Source organism: Phalaenopsis equestris, unplaced genomic scaffold, assembly GCF_001263595.1.
Source record: "Phalaenopsis equestris unplaced genomic scaffold, ASM126359v1 Scaffold000588, whole genome shotgun sequence".
Lineage (NCBI taxonomy): Eukaryota > Viridiplantae > Streptophyta > Magnoliopsida > Asparagales > Orchidaceae > Phalaenopsis > Phalaenopsis equestris.
The window spans coordinates 114,344-130,980 of NW_018165028.1; the positions used below are offsets into that span (position 1 = coordinate 114,344).

Genomic DNA, 16,637 nt, shown 5'->3' on the forward strand with positions numbered 1-16,637 from the left:
TATATATATATATATATATATTAAATCATATGCGATTTACTCACGTGCGGTGTCGTAACAAAATGGGTGTCCTCCCTAGGCAAAATCGACGTTTCGGACGCGCCGGTAAAGTTGGTTTTGTCATCCGGGGTCGCTCGGACGACGTCGTCGCCAATTGGATCGTATACATCGTCTCAAAACGTTTATTCTAGTCTTCGACAGGTAGCGATGCAAGCGATGCGAATTGTGACAATCGGACGTGTCGACTTTCCGAATTGTGAAGCTTTGTGCGCGGGAGTGCGAATTGTGCAGAAGGCCACCCTAAGGCTCAAAAGGTCTTATAGGAATCTCTTTTGGGTATCCTCATGTTGATTTCATCCTTCTAAGTGCTAGAAGTCGATACCACACATGCGAAACCACAAAAGAGTACAGAAGTGGATTGAATTTCTAAAACGATGCGGGTCCCATTTCTAAGGTTCTAAGATAGTCAAAGAGAGATCCCTAAGGCTAGATCCTAAACCCTAAGAGGAAGACTAGACCTCGCTAAAAATGAGGTCAACAAATATTCATTTTAAAATGTAGAAGAGGCGTATCTGGGATAACTTTCTCCAGTTGGGATGTCGTCGAACTCCGAGCAACACTGTCTGGTTGGTATATTGTAGAGCGTCGATCGCTATGGGCAATGAAATAGGTTGGAATATCTACCCACCTGAAGAACTGACACCTATCCGAACTGTTTTGCCCACCGTGAGCACCTGTAGAACCGCTGCCCGTAGCTATGTGACTGGTGCGATGTAAGCAAGACAGTAGGCAGTCCGCAGCGGCAAAGCACTAGCCCAAAGTTTCCCGAAAACTTTGAGTTTATTTTTTTATAAATGATGAACTTGCGAACATTTAAGATCCCAACCCAACCCAGTGGAACCTCGTTTCAGCTCCTTCCATAACTTCCAGTCCTTCTTCAATTGATCTCACTTATTCTTGAATTTTAGCCTATCATATTCTCTTTCAGTCACTTCCTTGAACCTCTTTGAAATGTTTTGCCAACCCTCCTTGTTAAAGTATGTTGTATGTCTATTACCAGTCTCAAACTCTTTAATGTAAAGATCGAAAAAAATATTTGTAACTTTTTTATCCCACATTGCTGACGGACCGCCTTCATAAAACTTCGGCATGTTGGAACTAATTAAAGATTACGAAAGTGCAGCGAAATATGTTAAGATATAATAAAATAAAATATTTTTAAAAACAAGTATTACATCCAAATATACTCATTTAATTAATCCATTAAAAAGAAGAATAGTTCATATAATCCCTTAAATTCTCAACATTTATTGAAGAAAGTGAAGGGGCTAATCCAATGTGCTCAAATGCTAAACTATTAAAATAAAATAAGAATGAATTGTATGAGATTTATATGAAAGGAAACCGATAATACTTGTAACTTCATCACCAAGCATTATTACTTATCAGTAAAAATGTATCAGTAAAAATAGTGTCCAGCAGCCAAAGCCATTTCCCTTATATGCATTTATGTGCTCAAATGTTGAACTAATAACATAAAATGATAATGAATTGTATGAGTTTTATAGAAAAGAAAACTGATAATAATTGAAAATTCATGACCAAGCATTCTTACTTATCAGGAAGTGCAACTTATGCTAGCAAACATCCTCTCGAGGTTCATCATGAATATGAATTTAACTATTTTTTATTGTGGGTTTTTCTAGATAGATGGCAACTGTGTGCTAAGGAGTCATGCTAACCTCAGTAGAAAAAAGTTAAGGCAGACATCTACATTTGCTAAAAATCTTAAATGCTTTGGTTTTCTTGGCCATAATACAAGAGGCAAATTTTAAGTATTTCTGATATGAAAACGGAACTGAATTATTACAAGTGTCATCTTGTATTCTGTGTATACTTTGGTATAATAATGAATTTGCTGCGGATAAAGTTGCTTGACTATGGTTGTTCTTTAAGCCTGAAATGTTTTATAAAGTAAAAAACGAAAGAGAAAGCTTATATTAGTATGATAATATTACAAGTGCCAATGACGTGCATGTCGTTGGATGTTTTATGTTGTAATTTAATATTGTTGTAGGAAATGTTTTGCTATTTTTAATTGACTGTGCTTATAGTGTAATACAGAAAACAATGTGTATCAAAGTCTTAAGAATTTCAGTGCCTTTGTTGAGGAGAAAAGCTGAGAACAAGGAATCGTATATGTTGTTTATTGTGGCAGAGCTGTTTGGAGAGTGGGGTTAGCTATTGTCCTCTTTACATGGTCTTGAGCAATGAGTGGTTAATGCGGTTACATTGTGTTTCTGATTTACAGTAATACATTACAGTACACCTCTCTCTCAGTTCATGTTGGTTCTAAAGCAAATTTGTTTGCTAGTCGGTCCTGAAACATTTGGTCTGCAAGCTAAAATTTTATTTTGCCTGAAATCTAGGATTGTAATAAGTCATATAAATATTTTAGAAGATAAGTTAAATATTATAGATGCTAAGGCTCTACCACTACCTTTTTAGTTTTGTGTACCTGAAATTCTAATAAAGGCTGCTTCATCATTTGTTAGATTATACTGCACATTAATCTGGGTTGGTTGGCATGCCATGTAACAACTTTGCCTAGGTGATTTCTATTCATTAATGAAAAAAATGAGTTTCTATTATGGGGATCACACAATCATCTAGGTTCAAGAGGCTGGCATGCTTTGGAAATCATAAATTTAGCCTGTAGTATTGATGATTTCTATATGTATATGGAAATAAGAGTGGTAAAATCTCCAATTCTTATTTTAGACAGGTTTATGGTTGGTCAATGCTAATAGTCGAAACTAATCAGCTTTCTTTCATGTTTATTTGAGAGGTCGAGTGTTTTATTGTATTTGATAGAAGATGTTTTTTTGTTATTCATTGCATCAGTCGACTTTGGTGAGAGCAACACAATATTTTGATAAATTAATTTTATTGGCTCAGTATTAGCTTTTGTGATGAACTTATTTATGGGGATTTATGTAATGAGATGTTCCCTTGAGCTGCTGAAACTTTTGCAGAAATGAATTCCAAAAAATGAGTATTTTAAATGTATGAACTGCAGAAATGAATAAGCTGCAGTCATTGAACTGCAATTATGAATTGTCGTTGTTTCATTGAACTGCAGAAATGAGTGAGCTGCATGCACGGGAATCAAATGTTTCTCTGCTGCTCGGTATTGGCCAGATTATATATCATTTTTTTTTGTAAAGATACTTGGAGATGTGGTTCACAGCTGAGTTGATTTTACTCAAAATTTTTATTTGGCATAAATACATCTTTTTTGTTGTACCATATATGATATGGAGGTAAAGATAGATAAGGATAGAGGTCACGTGTTTTAGGAACTATAAAGAATGGAGAGGTCATATGATTTAGGACAAGGAGAGAAAGATGAGCTATATTTTGTTTTATTTTAAAACTTTGTGCTGCAGTTATCGAATTGTATTTATGAGCAGTTTTGAACTGCATTTATGAGCAGTTTTTATTTGCAGAAATGAAATAACTGCATAAATGAAGTGTTCTAGGCAACCGTTGATTTCATATTTGAGGGAGTTCTAGCTTTTTGAACCATCTATATTTTGGATACAAATGAGGCTAAGCATGTACAAATTTTATTGAACACAAAGAGTGTTCCTGTCATTGCAGTTTGGATGGCTCATCTTCTTTTAGGGCAACCGTTGCTTCTACGACACAACCGTTGGCACCATCCTTATATTTTTTATGTGAAAGGCGTTAGTTTGACTGTAAATGTAATTTCTTGTTATGGGGTGCTGGTACCTACTATTGTTGATTTGTTATAATCTCTTTTGTTCCATTGTGAATGTTTGTTGGATATAATTTTCATCTTTACATCTGTAATGGAGCCTGTTGGGTTTCATTATAATACATAGATGCAATATATTACATAAGGAGCTGCGGCTGTGTTGTACTGGCTTCTCATACTGTTGATATTGGTTGGCTTCTCCATACTTGAGTAAGTATATTTTGAACATATTTCTCAAATTTTTTACTGATCTATTCTCTTTTTATTAACTGCAGGACGATGAGTTCCAGATATTCAGGGAAGTCCGGGCAAGTGATGTGTTGGCGCGGGCTTCCTACCTTGCTACTCACTTCACCCCAGTCACATAGCTACGGGAGGCAATTTTACAGATACCCACGGTGGACACAAAGACAGAAGGACTGCAATTTCTTCAGATGGGCCGACAGTACGTCTCTTTCTTTGAAATCCCAATTGGACATCGCTGCTCCGAGTTCGTCGGTATCACAATTTCAGAACACCTCTCTTACTTCTACTGCTTCCATTTCTACGGTATCCCTGTCAGACAGGTTTGCTCTGGGGTTTGGAGTGTTAAGAGTCAGGCAGCATGGTCGTGATATGCTGCTACATTTTAAAGTCAACATTAACAACATGGTCGTGATATGCTGCTACATTTTAAAGTCAGCATTATAATTTTGTCCTTATTGTTTTAACATGTTATCTTTTCTTCTTGTTTGGGTATCATTATAGTACATATTAGTGTGTTAAGTTGTATTTCCTGTTAAGGTAACTGCGTTTCTGTGATGTTTTATGAAATGTTTGAGTGTATAAATATTTTGTATTTTCATGTCTTAACAGTTCAGCTTTAATTTTAACAATATTTTATATTTTCCTATTCTTCAATTTTCACATTTATCTACCCTTTATGATTGCATTCAGATGGTCGGTAAATTTATAAAAAAAATTACAAATAAGCTGTTTACAAAACGCACAAACTAAACAGCTAAACAGTTTATCAAGAACAGGGGCAGATTGGTCATTTATCCAGAATCAGCTGTTTGCAAAGCACACTAACCAAACAGACAGACAGCTTATGCGGATAAGCTGTTTATCACCAGATTATTAGGATAAGCATCTTATCAGGATAAGCTGGATAAGTTGCAGCTGCCCTAAACAGACTCTAAATCACTACAAGATCGGGTTAGAAACATAGGCTTCTTAGACATTCCTAGATTTTAGGAGCACAACCTAGGTGAGAATTCATTTACCTAGTTTTCATACGAATGATAAAACTAAGCACTTGACATTATTCCACAAATCGATTAAAACACTAGACACGATGATGCACCAAGATGTGGTTCATAACTTTTTTAATTAAATAAAATAGTGAAATTCTCGCAATGACTTAACCTATAGTGAAACCAATTGCACCAGGATTTGAGCTTAAACATTACACTCAAACCCTCCTGGAATTTGGGGACATTTGTTAATGTCACATATGGATCACCGGACTAGAATAAGTCTAGGGGGTCTAGGTGGCGAGAGTGATGACGACATTGCTTATGTGTGCTTAAACGAGTACAAAGTGAGATTATTAGATTAATATCTCCTACCACAAGGACATTTAATAAGGGAGAGGAAATGACCGATGATATTATTCATCGACCCTTGGTGGGATTGTTGCTCCCGACACTCTTAGATTACCAGTAGTTCTAGCACGATTAGAGTGACTAGCCTGTGGACTACACGACTTCATAAAGTATTTACAAAAACAAAACAAAATCTCTTCTGCATGTTAAAAAGAACTCTGCATAAAAAAGACTTGAATATCTTTTGCATGAAAATCAAAGATTTTTTTTTATGAGAACTTATAAAAGTTCATGGTTAATCATTTGGATCGATGTTAAGAACTGCACTCCGTAGATTGTCAGGTTGGTAGCTTTTGTTCAAAGTCGGGAAGCACATAGTCCAGCTCTGAGCTCCCACTTTTACCAATGTCTTACACCCAGTCCTGGTGTTTCATATGTGACTACGGATTTCTTTTGCTTGTGATTTCTACAACTCATTTTTTTTCTGGCTTTCGTGCTAAGTTTCCTCGCTTTGCTTACTTTCCTCACAAGTTTATTTAAATTTTCTGCAAATATATTCTGCTTTAAGAGCAACCAAGCAGCAGGAACAACAGCAACAGGTACACCAATACGCGTGTACAGTTTCTTTATTGTCATTTTTTATTATTGTAATTTACTCTTGCTTTAATATATATCACGCATGTCTTGTTGCAATTTCAAAGCAAAAATATTTTTCAAAATTAAACAACATTTTTAAAATAAAACAAAAACATAACACGTCCTTTTGAATTTACGAGTCTCTCGATAAGATAACACATGGTTACTAACGAGATCTTCCCAATTTAAATAAGTTTAACAACTCGTTTAAACTAAGTAAATTCAAAATAAAATAGTGATACCGGAACGAGGAACCGTAGAATCCTAACCTGTGTCGCTCTAATCAACTTTAACCCCCCCCCATAATGCTTGAATGACAAAAAAACCAAAACTTTGGAACACACCTGGTAAAACCCTTCGAACCTTAGACTTTAGGGTTGCTACTTTAACGATGAACTTGAAGCTAGCTTTGTGGGCAGCACGGCAAGGAACTTGGATTGAGCAACAAGAGAATCTTTTTCAATAGTCTCTCTCTCTTTAGTCTAAGTAACAAACCATAAGACATTGAGGTAGCTCGCCTAGCACGACGTAAATCCTCTCTTTTTAAGCTTCTGTAAAACAATGTTGTGCAACATAAGTCCTAACTCGCCTTAGGTTCCCAGGTTATCATCCGGTACGACGTAAACCCTCTTATCTCTGCGGACTATTTGCATAATCGGATATTATGCAAATATAAGTTCCAAATAATAAAATTATCAGGATTGAACACCTAAATAACATCATCTCCAAAACTCAGCCACACATTAGGATAGTTTGGGAAGTCGCTGAGATTTTTACTCAGGATCTATGGCATCCCATATTTTTTCCTTCCTTTGGACTCCTGAAAAATAACTGTTCTTATTTGAGTCACTCTCGCTTACTTTTCCACATCCTACAGTGAAAACTTAAACCTCGAATTCTTAGAGACAAGTACTTCTGATCACTATTGAGAGTTTTCTTAAGTGACCCCCATCATTTAGGATGTAATTAACTATATGGGGGTTTGCCCCTATAGGAAACTTAGAACCCAGGTAAAATAAATCATATTTAATCTTTATATTAAATAAGAGAAATTGTCGGTCACACATAAAAGATTCGCAAACCAAACGGATGTCAAAAATCTCTTAATTTACAGGATTGGGTCCATCGCCGAGGTATACACTTATCTTTCGGGAAGGTGTAGTATTCGCGGTATCGGAATATTCGCGGTAACGGACACGATTATGCAAACGATTAGACGAATGAGATCTATTTGGTCTCATTTTTCAAAAATTAAAACATACTGATTTGAAAACTCAAACTATATACCTCTTATATTAAATTAAATTTCAAAATTATTTCAATTTTCAAATAAAAAAAAGTTAACCAACAATTTTTGGCGACTCTGCTGGAGACTAGTTCCTCTCTCCATTTTGATCATAAGATTGTCTTCATACATCGGTAGTATGTTCATGTCCCTCGTTGGCCAGACAACCATTCTTCCGTCGGCATGCCTCGCTCATTTCTTTCTTGAGCACGTATAGTCAACTCCTTTAGATTCTGGAGTCGTCTGTTTAAACATCCTTAAACAGAATAATTCTAAAATCTTTAGAGTTTAAAGTCAAATGGACCCCCAATAGGTGTGGTGGGTCAGGAGCGGTTTAGTTCGATGCGAAGTCACCCCCTCCAAATCTCGGATCGGGTCCTACACTTCATTCCTTTTTGGGTTTGGCTTGTTGTGAACAAGTTGAATTGGAATTTCACTCTCACAATCCTTCATTTAAACTCCAAGCAAAAATACAAAATTTGTAATAAAATTTACGTCAATAAATTTCAAGGGATACTCAGTTCATAAGACAAATGCATTAACTTGAGTACTTTCGCTGAAATTACAAGGCATTGGACGTCAATGACTTCCGGAATTTTGTTTTTTTCATATGACAGGAACAATGTCTTCACCAAAGTTGATCTTTTCTTTCGCCACCGGAATGAAATTTGGTGTTAGCAAGAGCGACCTGCCTGACTTGGTGGTCATTAAGTTTGGACAAGGATTCGACGATATTAAAGCCAAACTTGGGAATGTTGTTGCCGCAATAATGAAATCTGAAACAGACAAGTCCGTCGAGCCTATGGTGGAGTTCAATCTGAAGTCTGTTAAGGAATTCCTCCCTTTGAAGAGGGTGTTGATTGAAAAGAATTTTGTTGTTGCTGTAATGTCTGCCACTAGAAGCATAGGAACCAGGATTGTTTCTGCTTCTGTCACTGGATTCACCGTCACTGCACCAGTTGCTCCGCTAAACAAAGAGAATGAGATTTTATATGAAGAAATGTCAGTCGATGCTTTTGCTTCGCCGTTTTCCGTATTCAAGATTGGGTACAATTCAAAGTCCGTGCGACTAACCAAGACACAGAAAATGTGGCGGAACCAGGAAATTCTAAGGGCCGAGAAGGCAAAAGCCACAGAGTTGGCTACCACTGACACCGCCCTTTAACTGGATGAGACAGGATTAAGTGAGACCTCACTTCCACTCCAGGGGAGTAAGTTTCACCAGTTGTCTGCTACCTACGGAGAGGATGGAGTCTATGGGATTGCTACTACAGTATCGTCGTCATCTCTCCAAACAACGGTGGATAAAGGCAAGAAGTCAGTACAGATTCAGGTCGAGCAACCTCAACAGATCTACCAACATCTGCAACAGTACAACCAGCAATATTTGCAGCAGTACGATCTATGGTCAACAGTCATCCCAGCATAGGGCATGCCAGATGGATGAAAGACGGTCCGTATGTGACCAAGCAGTTCAACAAAGTATATTCTTTCAGAAAAAAAGTTATAGCAAAGATGTTCCAGGATTTGATTAAGAATCTCAAATTCATATAAGAGAGCCAAAGAGGCCAGAGGAAGTGGACAAAAAAGACCATCCCAACTACTGCCCCTATCACAAACTGCTCGGACACACTATAGAGAACTGTATCAACTTCAAAGAATGGCTCGAGAAGAATTTCAAAAACGGAAACATAATAATTCTAACGGAATATTTGACAGAACCTGAAAAATATTCCCTCAATATGATTTTAGTTGATTCAAGTGTTCCAATTGACTTCTACACAACTACACCAGTGCTCAACAAAATAGATGAAGCTCATCAAAAGCCTCCAATTGACCTTAAAGTTGTCAAAGGAAGGTCGATTGAGGCTACGTTGGAAAAGCTTCAAGCCGACATTGCACGGTTGTGTGAAGAATGAAGAAAAGATACGGGTGATGAACCTTATGATCCGTCAGATTATGTGATAGAGAAATTCGCAGAAATCAACTTTGTTGAGGTCAGAGCCACCTTATCCTCGCGCGATGCTCCTTTACCCACTGAGGAGAATGCCGCGGATGAGTTGCAAAGAGTCATTCAACAACGTGATGAATAGATCAACCAGATGAAGAAACAACTAGAAGAAATGATGACCGCGATAACCACAATTCAAGGATAGTCATAGTCACCACAAATGACAGCTCTAGAAGCAAGTCGGCCAGAAATTGTTTATATTACAAACGAAAGAAAAGAGTTTACTTTTGCTTACAAATACCAACAACAAAAGAAGGATTCAATCTAGAGCATGATACAGGAGAAAGACATTAAAATGGTGGAACAACAAGTGAGAGAAGTCTTGACTCAATTAGAAGGAAGAGCATTGATTCTAAAGGGCAGGCAATACCTGAAAGAATTTGATGCTATGCAATACCCTAAGGGTTTTGTACCACCATCATTCAAGACATTTGATGGAACGGGAAACCCCCGACAGCATGTTGCACACTTCCGAGCAAGTTGCTGCAACGTGGGCGTAGTGATGCATTGTTGTGTCCTCAATTGGTGAGCAGTCTTTCCGGAATCGCTTTTGACTGGTACGCCTAACTACCAGTAAGGATTGCACATTAGGAAAGCATACCTCATATGAGAAGTGTCGATCTCCGCTAGGGTGAAGAAGCAGAAAGGAAAATCAGGGAGGGAGAGCAGAGGGCACCTCCGGAATTCCTAGGGCAACGCGGGCCGCATGACACGCGGGCTTACCCGCGTCGAAATCTATTAAGAATTCTCGGATGCAAACGCAGGTGTGGCGTCAAAAAGTTCTGCGAATGTGCTTTCCAAACCCTGCGGTGGCATTTTCAAAATGCGCCACAACCTGATAAGCTGCCCCAAACGGGCCTTAAATGTCTATCTTTTTGGCACAATCCAAGCTAGAACTGCACAAAGATGATTGTTTTCACGAACCACGTCTTGAGTTACAAATATATAACTAGCTTCTCTAACTCATACTCGACTGAGTGCATCTGATAAACAAGTTTGTTTAGAGGAATCGACCTTTGAATGAAATCTATGAGAAGCTGGATCACTCTCAATGACAACCGCTCAGGTCGTAAACTGTCAATCAGGTTCTCTGGCAATTCCTTCAAAAGCGGTTGCCCCTTTTCAAGTGTTGGCTCAACAAATTCACATCCTTCTAAGACATGTAATGTTCATCTTTTTGAAATCTCTCTCATGGGCTCAACTTGAATCACTAGCATCTCTCCCTCATCAACTATAAAATAATACTCCTCTTTAATGTCTTCATTCTCTCCTATGTCACTTTCTATTTCTTCAACTGCTCCTTGCTCATTGAAATATATCATTCTCCAGGTTTGGCAGTCTACACTGTTCCCTGAGCACATCCTAGTGAGCAAAATTGACTGTTAGTTGTTTCCACTTTTTCTCCACTTTGGACGGGTTTTTCATCAAGTAGGGTTGGCTTAGGTGCTCCAATAAGTCACGTCTTGTTGCTTCATCAAAGAATTGAACTCTGCTTGAAGGTTGGTGTGAACCAGATATTTTCGTGTTATCTCTCCACCTTTAGGGTTATTGTTTGCACATCATGCAATGTCCAATAGGATTGCAACTATACCATAATACCGATGGACGAGCATAATCCCCCCAGATATCGAGCTATGGTATTCTCCTCGGGCTTCACTAGCTCACACTTTAACATAAGCTGCTTGAACTCGACAATATACTCTTTTAATGAGAGATCTTGTTGTTGTAAATGGTGAATTCTCAAGAACATATCATGTTTGTAATATGCTAATTAAATACTTACATATCATCTCTCGTTTCATCTTGGACTAGGTTGTAATTTTACTTTGTTTTTTTCATTTTTGCGTAGGCGCTTCAAAATTTTCCACCACAAGAAAGCATTCTTAGTAAGCTTGATGGTTGTCAGTTACATTTCTGTCAAATGAAATGTTCATGTATACAAAAATATGTTTCACTGTCTAGAGCTAGTCGATAAATTATTTCAGATACATGCGACCGTCAAAGTTCAATAAATTCACATTTACTCTAAAATCCTAACTTCTCTGATATTTCATGTCAAATCATCAGCATATTGGTTCTTCGTCGTTGAAAACTTCTCGATATAAGGGATTCGTTTTCGGATACACCTAAAAAATGTGAAATTTTTCATATGTTTTTAATGCCTATATTTGGTGATTTTCAATGATATTGCACTTTAAAGGAAGGTATTTTGTATATTTTTTGTTTCAGAAAATGGAGTTTTGGAGAAAAAGAAGCAAGAAAGAAAATTGTCCTAGCACATTTCGATGACTTTCTATACTTAATCTCTTTTACACTTCTCACACATTTTTGAATGAAATTACACTTTAAAAAAAGGTTCTTTTATGCTTATTTTGTAGGTCTATCTGTTAGGAACGCAATGCAACTGAAACGAGGCGAAACTGAGCTAAAACGGAGCCAAACGAAGCAAAATGGTAGAGCTGCGTAGGGTGGGCGCCGGCAGCGCCAGAGCAGGCGCCAGCGAGGCTGAAGAGCAGAAAAACGATAAGAAAACGATGCCGACAGCGCCCGAGACAGTCATTGATCGATTTTTGCTGGTTTTTGATGTTCTAGAAGGCTCCCAATTGATTCAAACACCCCATGAAGCAATTCAATGAATCTAGTCACTTGTATAAAGCTCTTGAATGAAGAGACATGTCTTTTGGATGAATAGATTTGTCTCTTGAAAAAAATGAGAGAATTTGTCTTTTTAAAAAAGAAGGCTTGACACCTCTCATGGGCATGCGTGTGTGTGTGAGGGTGTGTGTGAGTGATAAAATATGGAGAATGTTTAGTGATCTTAGAATAAAAGTAGAAATGTAGATTTCTACCTTTTTAGAGAGATTGGTGAGAGGATTTTGAGAGAATATGTAAGGGAATGTTCTAACATTGTATGGATCGGCGGGAGATTTTGTGGGAGAGATTTTCATCTTTCTTTCAAGGGGAAAAAACTAAGTATTGTGTTTTTCACTATCTTATGATTTTGTAAACACTTATCTAGTGGATTTGCTTTGATGTAATGAAGTTTTTCGTTTTTTTTTGTTGTTATTTTCTTTGTGCTTTGTGATGTGTTTCTTTTACTCTTTCTTCTTCTTAGGAAATAGTGGCATGAGAGAATTATTCTGTTTTTTTTTCTTTTACTTTTCTTTCATAATGAGTAGGATTCATGTTTTGGATTTTGGGATGCATGCTTGAAGAATTCTTAATTATAAATGTGATGATTTTTACTTGCACTTCATTTACATTATAATAAAGGTCTGTTGTAGTTTTAAAATTCATTGTAATTGTATTAAGACTCGAGAGGGCAGTGTAATTCTCAACAAAGTGGAACCACATTCAAATTCCATGGATGCAAATAAATAGGGAAATATACTTTGATGGGCTTAGAATTGGAGATTTTAGGTTGATAGACTAAAATCTTCAATTCAGTCTTAGTTTTTAAAGAACTAAAGCATTCTTAGTGTTTAAAGAACTAAGACGAGAGTTAGTCTTTAGGGGAAGGGAAGTAGGAGTCAGTATCCTCCTAGCATAACCACAGATTTAGGGACTAAACCTGAGATTAGTCAATGATTTTCTATAACACTGAATCAGGATAGAAAATTAAAATTGCTCCTATTTGGCATATATAATATTTAATGTATCTCATTCCTTTACATTATCCAATTCACTACATAAGAATAGTAATTTTAAAAATCTTAAAATTCTCTAAACCAATTCATCCATAAATAATTTTCTTTAAAATTTAATATTTACATTTAGGAATAGTTATTATCCTTATATTTAAAATTCACATTTAGAAGTAGTTACTAGATAAAACATCATTTTAATCGACATTCCAAACTAAGGACTAATTGTAGTAAACTGAAATTTGACTAAGGACATCTTTCCTCGCTTCCTCGTGGGATCGATAACCGGGGTTTAATCAGAAAGTCCTATATTACTTGAGCGATACATATACTTACGTTTATATCATTGTGAGTATATAGAATATATAAAATTAAGCATATAAAAAAAATCTCATCACTTCCTTCCCTCGATCGGCGAGTCGTTGTTATGGCTATGGGTGACCTCACCAAATTGTCTCCTCTCAAAAGTGGCAAGCCTCTGTTGCATTGAAAGATTTCCCACTGCATACGTCTAAAGTGAACTCATGAACACCTCGTTGCGGGTTTCACCTTAGCGGCATGACATCTCATTCTTCCAATGAAAATTTTGAGGAAAAAAAGATATGATTTAGGGTTTAGGTTTAGAGCTAGGGCTAAGTGGAAGATGTAGGGATAAAAAATTTTGTGGAGGTGTTAGGTTATGTCGTATAAATTTTTGATTTGGTTATAAGAGAAAAACTCTAAAATTTAAGGTTTTATCGGGCTCTAATACCAAAGAAGGTCTTTAGAAAGCAACTTTAGCAGAGAGATGGTTATGGAGTTGCAAAGTTATGGTAATATGTGAGTTTAGCAAAACGACATGGTATGGAGGTAGAGGAGCTTCTACCACTAATTCCCGAGTAAGATAGAGAGACACTACTTGCAAAAAGAAAGGACAACACTCAAAAGAGCTTAAAATAGAGAACGTCTCCAAACACTAATAAAACCAAAAGTCCCTCAAAATCAGAATAAACAAACATATGAATAGTCTCTTTCTGAAAAATACATAATTAAAAGAAAAGAAATAGAAAATAAACTAAAAAGGAAAAAATCCACGTGATATTTGATGGCAGGATGATTGCTTGGTTCACCTATCTCGTGTTCGCAACATTGACATTTTCTGCAACAGAAGGAATCGGGCGAGATCAATTTTGCTTGCAGAATCTTGGAATCATAGAAATCCTACGATCGGGATCATAAAATCAGTGAAACCCGCAGGAATGTAGCATCTTCACAAAATGGGATTGCTGAACCCGTGCAGGATGCCCCCTCTTTGAGGCCCTTTGTTCGATTGCTCGGTTAGACGAACACGAACTAGAAGGAGCGTAGTTCTCAGTTTCTACAAATTTGGCATAGGGCGAGCGGATTTGTAAGTCGATGACTCGTGAGAGGGAGGCTAGAGCAAGCCAAATCAATCGCAGAGACAAAACCGCTCATAAAGTTAGCGAAATGAAGAGAACAGTTATGCAATCTATTCAAACAGTTCGAATGAAGTTTTTTTATCAAGCAAAAGAGACAAATGATGAAACACTGCGATCTTGTTGAGTGGAAGAGACAAATGATGGAACAGAGCATTATGGTTGGGTAGAAGATACGAACTGGAGCACGACAATTTGTGTACGTGAGGAGACAATATAGCAACAATTGCTGATCATGCATACGAGAGATGGAGCAACAGTTGTGGGATAGGGTGCGGCCTCTCATGCAAACGCAAATGAAAGATTTCTCAGAGCTATGATACAATGTGGAAAATTATGAAAAATATTCCTATTGCACTCTCAATAACGAATTACATCCTACTATAAGCAATAGAATGGCTAACATGCCAGTCCAAAAATTAGGAAACTGGAATTCCTTCAAAATTGGAATCCCACATAATTACAAACCAGTAAAAAAAAGAATTGTGTAATAAAAGAAACAAATAGATATTAAAATATATTTTGAGTAAATGAAGTGAAATTCTTCCATATATAGAACGTAGGTCGGTTACTTCCAATAGGTGGCATGAAGTAAAATTTCTTCTAAGGAGAAAAAAGCTCATGCCAACAGAAAATGTCTTTGTAAGTGTCTTTTATCATTGTTCATCATACTAGAATATAGATATCACATTTATGTGTTAAACACTATAATGATTCTTACTACATATAATGCAACTTTAGAAGGTCACGAGAGTGATTTTATATGCTAGGGTGCATCCACATGGAACTGACCGGCTACATATTACCACTTAATTGCACAAAATCACCTATTCATATTGTACACCCCAAGGGACATGCGTGTTTAAGCTAAAATAGAGACAAAATCAAAGAACTAACTAGTTGAGCTCACGAGGCATTTACATGCCAGGAAGTTGGTGGAAGTTGGTGAATTCACATGCCAACTAAGAAGAGGAATAGTTAATAGTTTCAAAAATAACCCACCTCAGTACAATCCACCAGGCATGTTAGAACCGTCCAACCCATACAATCATCTATGTTTGAAGAAGCTACCAAAAGACCAACCAATTCCTCTACGTTGATTACTAGTTTGATTCCAAGTCTATACTCAGGGCACTTGCTCCTATTCTTTCTATTATCTTAGAGTTATTAAATGTACAACAAATACTATTCATACTCAGGTCTCTCTATTTATAAATAAAGGTTTTTGAGGAGAGCATAGGGTGTTGGTTCTAACTTCTTTTAGTCACTCATTTGAGCCAACAGTGGATTTGACTCCCAAAGTTCCTTGATCTCTCTCACTCTTCACGTGTATATTTTCAATTAGTAAGGTCATGCCACAATCCATGGACAATTCTGGATCCAGCACATATTATGCTTCTCTGGGTTATAATTTGCACCCTCTCACCGTTGTTTATAAAATTGAATCAAAATGATATGCTCAATTCGGAATAAAATTCATAGGCTATCAACAGCAGAAAATCAAAGAACTTTTAAGCTATACTCTCATATGAACTACTTTCTTTGTTCAACATTATTTCCTTTACTAGTTTGAACTCCTCTCCAAAGTAGCCACCCTAATTCCATTAAGCAAGTGGAAGAGAGATAAGGAAAGGGATGGGAAAAAGTGAGAATTAGAGAGAGAGAGAGAGAGAGATAGAGAGAGAGAGAGAGAGAGAGAGAGAATAATGCAAGAGAAGATGTAAATCTATAAATTTTTATTACTTCAAGATAGAAATGAGAGACTTTAAGTAGAAACTTGATACTTAATAAACACTTAAAACATTAAAAGTTGAAAATTGCATTTAGTTGTATCCAGGGGTTTGATTACATTACAATTTAAACAACAGTATGAGTAATAACATAATTATTATTTTTATTATTATAAAAAGTGTAATAGTTTAACATTACCTTTTTAATAATTAACCAAAAGAATTTTGCTTCAAACTTATTTATAATGATATAAAATTTATTTATAAAAAAACTGTCAAATTAAAGCTTACTATAAACACAAGCATGATTAAGCAGAGCAAATGAATGACCTTTCTGATGATAATGGTGTTTTACAAGACTAAAAGCCCTACTTATAGATCTGTAAGTTGTAGTAAAGAGGGTTGGTCAGTCACTATTCATCTTCCTTCAATAAACTATTCAAATTTTGAAACAATACGAAATAACTTCACAAAATTTTTAAGCTTTCACAAATTGAAAATGCGAAAGGTAGTATCTGCTATAAATTT

General features: G+C 36.5%; 1 protein-coding gene across 3 annotated transcripts in view; it reads right to left on the bottom strand.

The window, feature by feature from the left end:
- Nucleotides 1-16,637, bottom strand: part of LOC110029522 (SCAR-like protein 2) — a 48,761-nt gene that overhangs the window by 18,178 nt on the left and 13,946 nt on the right. The window lies entirely within an intron of this gene.